We start from the raw sequence: 6,000 nt of genomic DNA, 5'->3' as shown, positions 1-6,000 counted from the left end.
AATGCATTTGTGATCACTTTAGGAGAGCTTTGCAGATGAGAATGCTTTGATTCTGCATTGATCAGCTCCCCCAATCACCAGCCTCTGAGTAGCCTCTAAGCAGACTCTATACGGAAGGTTGAGGCTTATCTTCCTTAGATGGAAAAGTTCTGCAGGTACCTGAGTATGTGCATTTAAGGTCTGGCATCTTGTGGGGGGGGGGGGAGAAGGTGAAGCCCCCTTTCTCCTCAGGTGATGGGTATGCCTGGATCCCTGGAGATAGGGGCGGGCCCTTGACTGATAGGTTACTGGATCTGTCACTTCCATGCCTGGGACTGGAAATTTTTTGTGACCCTGACCCCTGCCCTGACCCTATTTGGACCCGGATGAGCCTAAGCGTCATTACACCACATCGAGTGTCTCGGTGTTCACGTCTTTGTCCTGGCTCCTCTCTGGTCATCACGTGTCCCAATTCAGCTCTCCACTGGAGCTTGGTTTGTTGGTATTGTGTTCTTTCTTTCCTCTTTGGCCTGTTTTCTAACAGTGTGAAGTGTATTTGTGGGCTGCAGGCTTTTGTAACAACTGGCTGCCTGCATACTGCTGTGTGATATTCTATCTTTCAAAATGTGGCTTCTCTGCTCATTTACACACGTGTGTCCCTGTATTGGGGCTTGAACTCAGGGTCTTGCAGTGTTGCTTCCATTCCACTCTAGGTTTTCCCTCTCTACTTGAGCGACACCTCAATTTCTGGCTTTCAATACTAGTTAAGTAGAGACAAGCATCTCCTGGATTTGTCTGCCTGGGCTGGCTTTGAACCCAAATTTTTTTTTCCAACCACTCCTGGGGCTTGAACCCAGAGCCTGACCGCTAGCACTCGTACCAGTTGAGCCATAGCACCCCTTCTGGCCTTTTCTATGTATGTAGTACTGAGGACCTGAACCCAGGGCTTCATGCATGTGAGGCAAGCACTCTACCACTAAGCCACATTCTCAGCCTTGAACCACAATTTTTACACTTCAGCCTCCTGAGTAGCTGGGATGACAGATGTGAGCCATCAGCGCCCCGCCCCGCCTACCTCTTTTTACAGAAAGCTGCCGAGACTCAGACACATGAAGAACCAGGGAGTAGGTCAAGCAAGACTAGAACCTTACAAATGGCATTAGGCACTTCCTGCTTCCTGCTCAAAAGATGCCAGGCTTTGGGGTTGGAGGCGGGGCTCCATTGCTGGAACACTAATCAATGAGCAAAAGTGGCAGGTCCTGAGTTCAAGTCCTAGTCCTGAACCTGAAAAAAAAATCGAAAGAAAAATGCAAGGCTTTGTCACTCCTGGGCCACACTTGGAAGCCACATTTCCCTGTGAGAGGGTAAGCTCCTCACCAACAATTCCCCCCCCCACACCCACAAAATCTGCTGTTTTCTCCCTGTGAGTCCAGACCTGCTGTGCCCGGTCCTCAGCCAGAGCTCAGGAAAAGCTAGATAGAACAGGAGGTTCAGAGGCCCAAGCTATGGGGTTGCAGAGCGCATGCGTGACATGCCCCAGTGTGGCGTACGGCAGGTGGGCATCACTCGAACATCTGCACAGGATGCTGGGACACCATGACTGGCACCCAGGGTGTTGGCAAGCCCCTGTGGGTGGCAGACTAGCAGACCAGAGGGAAATGCAGGCAGGGAGCTCCCTGCTCATCCTTTCTTGCCAGGACTACGAGTGAGTCAGGTCCTGCCAAGAGCAAGCATCCCTTAGTTGAAGCTTTCTCTCTGATGGTCCCTACCCTGAGAAATAATGCTGCTACTTCCGCTCTGAGGCTGCCCTGCACTGACTCTGCCCTCTGGCCACGGTGGACGCAGACCTGTTCCAGCTGACCTCTGCCTGCTCGCTCACTCTCTGAATCGCTGAGCTGCGGCCATATCAGCCAGCCTTCCCTTCCCAAAGAGCCAACTCCTCCTTCTAGTAGACAGAAGCTGGGGTCAGGTGGTTCAAGTCTATAATCCTCACTATTCAGGAGGCTGAGATCTGAGGATCTTGGTTCCAAGCCAACCCAGTAGCCCTTGTGTGTGTGTGTGTGTGTGTGTGTCCTTAATTTGTAACACACCCTTACAAGGTGTACATGGTAACTCCTCCTTTGCAACCAGAGCTCACTGTTGATGAGATTTTAGGACATGTAAGAAGGAGTATGATTCCCACAATACAATGTGGGGGTTAGTAAACTCACACAGGTTGGCTCTGAGAATGAAGTTGATGTAAAAGCAAAAACGAAAAACAAAACAAAGCCAGCCCAGCAGGAGACTCATCTCCAATGAACCACCAGAAAAACAAAAAGCTGAAAACGGAAGTGAAACTGTGATACAAGTGGTAGAGTGTCAGTCTTAAGTGAAAAAAGCTAAGGGACAGTGCTCAGGCGTGTGCGCGCGGGCGTGTGCGCGCGGGCGTGCGCGTGCACACACACACACACACACACACACACAGAGTCGATAGAAAAAGCTGGGCAGAGTGCACACCCCTGTCATCCAGCTACTGGAAGGCTAGAGGCCTGTGAGTTAGAGGATAGTGTGGACTCCACAGCGAGTTTCAGGTATGCCTGAGTTACAAGGCCAGACCTCATCTCAATGAAACAAAACAGTAGACAGACTGAGGCAAGAATAGATGGAGGCACTGACTACTTCCAGCATGAGCTTTGTCTTGCCTTCTTCTAGTCTCTGTCTGTGCCTATCCTTGGGGTTGCTTGGTATATCATCTATTAGTAACAGAAAGCTACTTGTGGACATTTTTCTCCCACTTGCTGATGGGGAGAGTAAAGCTTGGAGAGGCAGAGGAAAATCTCCAGGTCATAGGGATACTAAGTGGCAGAGCAGAATCTGAATTCTAGGCCTACTGGATTCTAGAAATTACTATCTCAAGGACTTGAGAGATACAAGGAATCCCAGCCCAAACTAGCTGACTTCTATGAATCTGAAGAAAAAGTGGCAACAGCTCGCCATCTAGTGGTATCCTGTGGTATAACTGGTTGGTGTTGCCTGGTAGTCAATGTCAGCTTGCTAGAGAAAAATCCCACATTTGACTCGTGCTTCTACACTAAACTTTTGATTGTTAGCAAAAGTCTCCCCAATATTCACTGTGACAAATGTCAAGCCTCTAAATTAGCAGACAGATTAATACCTGCTCAAATTTCAAATTCTTTCCCATTGACATTTTGCTGTATTTACTTTGTCTCATCTCTTTACAATTTTAACTGGACAGACTAAGAGTAGTTTTCAGGGGCTGGGAAGGTGGCTCAGTGCTTACCTCTCATGCATGAGACCCTGGGTTTGATTCCTCAGCACCACATAGCAGAAAAAGCCGGAAGTGCAGTTGTGGCTCAAGTGGTAGACTACTACCCTGGGGCTGAAGAGCTGAGGGACAGCACCCAGGCCCAGAGTTCAGGCCCAAAGACCAACAACACAACAACAAAAATAGTAGTTTTCAGCCTGTACTCATAGCTACTGGGGAGGCTGAGGCAGAAGAATCGCAAAGTGTGAGGCCAGTTTGGACAATACAAGAAGATTCTGTTTCAAAAATAAATCAGTAGGGCTGGGAATGTGGCTTAGTGGTAGAGTGCTATGCCTAGCAGGCATGAAGCCCTGGGTTCGATTCCTCAGTATACCACATAATTAGAAAAAGCCAGAAGTGGCACTGTGGCTCAAGTGGTAGAGTGCTAGCCTTGAGTAAAAAAGAAAAAAAGCTTAGGGACAGCGCCCAGGACTGACTAAATAAATAAATCAGCAAATGACTTTTTTTTTCTTTGGCCTGTCCTGTTGCTTGAACTCGGGGCCTGGGAACTGTCCCTGAGCTTCTTCTGCTCAGGGTTAGCACCCTACCACGTGAGCCACAATACCACTTCTGGCTTTTTCTGCTTATGTGTTATACTGAAGAATTGAACCCAGGGCTTCATGCCTGCTAAGCAAGCACTCTACCATTGAGCCACATTGCTAGACCCCATAATGACTATTATTCCTAAGTTGCCTACAAGAAAAAAAATGTATCCTGTGGATTTAGCATATAACTTCTGCTTTCCAATTTTAGACTGCATTCCAAAATGTACGGGTTTTATAATATTTTAAGTATTTGCTATCAAGGAAAATAAATATTCTAGGAAGATAAGCCATTTTTTACCTTGTGGCAACAAGTATGCCTGCTCATACCTCAGGAGAAAACAGGCCAGGTTTAGAAATTGTATTAAGAGGGGCTGGGAAGGTGGCTTAGTGGTAGAGTGCTTGCCTTGCATGCATGAGGCCCTCAGTTCGATTCCTGAGGTTCAAGAGGTAGAGCGCTAATCTACAGCTGAAGAGCTGAGGGACAGCGCCCAGGCCCAGAGTTCAAGCTCCACAACTGAAAAAGAAAAAAAAAAAGAAAGAAAAGAAAAAGATGATGCTGGAGATACAGCTCAGTGGTATGGTATTTGCACTTAATTTTGTCTATGCTGAATTGGAACTCAATATCCTCCCTCTTTTGCCTGAAGAACAGCTTGGATTGCAGTTGTGGGGTTAGCCATGCCCCTGGTAACTTTACTATCAGCCTACATCTAGCCTAAAATGTATGAGGATTTTCTAAAAATAAAATTGTACCTTTAGCAACTGAGGAATCAATGTGTGGGTACTTGGTTATAGTTTCCCATCCGTATTGTCCACAAGATGTCAGGTTTTATGTAGTTTTGTGGGTTGTTTTTTTTTTTTAAGGTACAAGGGGTTGAATGCAGGGGCTCAGCTTGCTTGTTTGCAGTAGGCATTCTACCACTTGAGACACACTTCCAGCCTGGCTTGTTGTTGGTGTTCTGGAGATGGAATCTCTAGGCCTTTTCTGCCCTGGCTGGACTCCAACCAAGATCCTCCAGAAACCAGCCTCTTAATAGCTAGGATTACAGGCATGAGCTACGCTGCCAGGATGACACACACTTTTACTTTCTTAGGTTTGCAATGAACTCATTTTTTAAAAATTTAAGTTTCAGCTTCCTGTATTTGTGTGTATGAGTTCTTGGGCTTGAACTGAGGGCCTGGGCGCTGACCCTGAGCTTTTTTTGCTCAAGGTTAGCATTCTACCACTTGAGCCATAGCTCCACTTCTGGGTTTTTTAGTAATTCATCGAGATAAGCGTCTGGCGCTACACCACTACCACGGTTTTCCCATTTCTGACACATTCATTTCTCCTACTAAATTTAGAGTATCAGGAAACATAGGTCCACTTTTAATCTAGTAGTAATTGTCCAATGTTTTGGTTTTAGGTATTAAGAGAAAATAAGAAGCTGGGCACCGGTGTCTCACGCCCGTAATCCTGGCTATTCAGGAGGCTGAGATCTGAGGATGGAGGTCCAACTAAGCAACATGGAAGAGAGGGGAAAGGCTGGGTATCCTCACGGACCCCACCAGGGGCTCAGAGTGGGCTCAAAGCCGTCACTACGAGTGGGGACGAAGAAAAGAACACGAACACAACCCTCCTCAACTTTGAAGACCAGAGATGTTGGGATGTAGCTCAGTGGCATCCTGGGTTCGATCCCCAGTATCCCCCCCCAAAAAAAGACAAAAAATAGTCTAAAAAAAAGACAACAACAAACAAACTCAAACGAGAGACAGCCCCTCGGTTCGGGTCCGGAATCTGGAGATGTAAATCCATCACCCGGAGAGCATCTCAGGGACCGAGCTGGGACTCCCGCCCGCCGGCAGCGGGACCCGCGCAGGCGCGCCAGGGTTTCCTCCCACGCTCCGAAGCCGCGGCTACCCAACTTCCGGCCTCGGCCACGCCCCCTCGCGTTGCCATGGAGACCGAGCGGCCCAAGCCCGCCGGTGGCGACGCCGGTCGAGCGGGTCCTCTCCGTCCGACTGCGGGGCGGCGTCCGGGGGCCGCAGCCATGGAGTTCTCCAAAAAGAGCGTGGAGGCGGCGGGGAAGCGTTCGGGGCTGGGCCGCTGCCGGCATTTCTTCTGGCTGGGGGTGGCCTTCGACACGGTGGGCGCCACGGTGCTGCTGACGGGCGTGTTCGCCGACCTGCTGTTCT

The sequence above is a fragment of the Dipodomys merriami genome, unplaced genomic scaffold (assembly GCF_024711535.1).
Source record: "Dipodomys merriami isolate MVZ:Mamm:240054 unplaced genomic scaffold, mDipMer1.0.p SCAF_60, whole genome shotgun sequence".
NCBI classification, from domain to species: Eukaryota; Metazoa; Chordata; class Mammalia; order Rodentia; family Heteromyidae; genus Dipodomys; species Dipodomys merriami.
The sequence above is the reverse complement of the archived record's forward strand: the minus strand, read 5'-3'. Positions refer to the sequence as shown.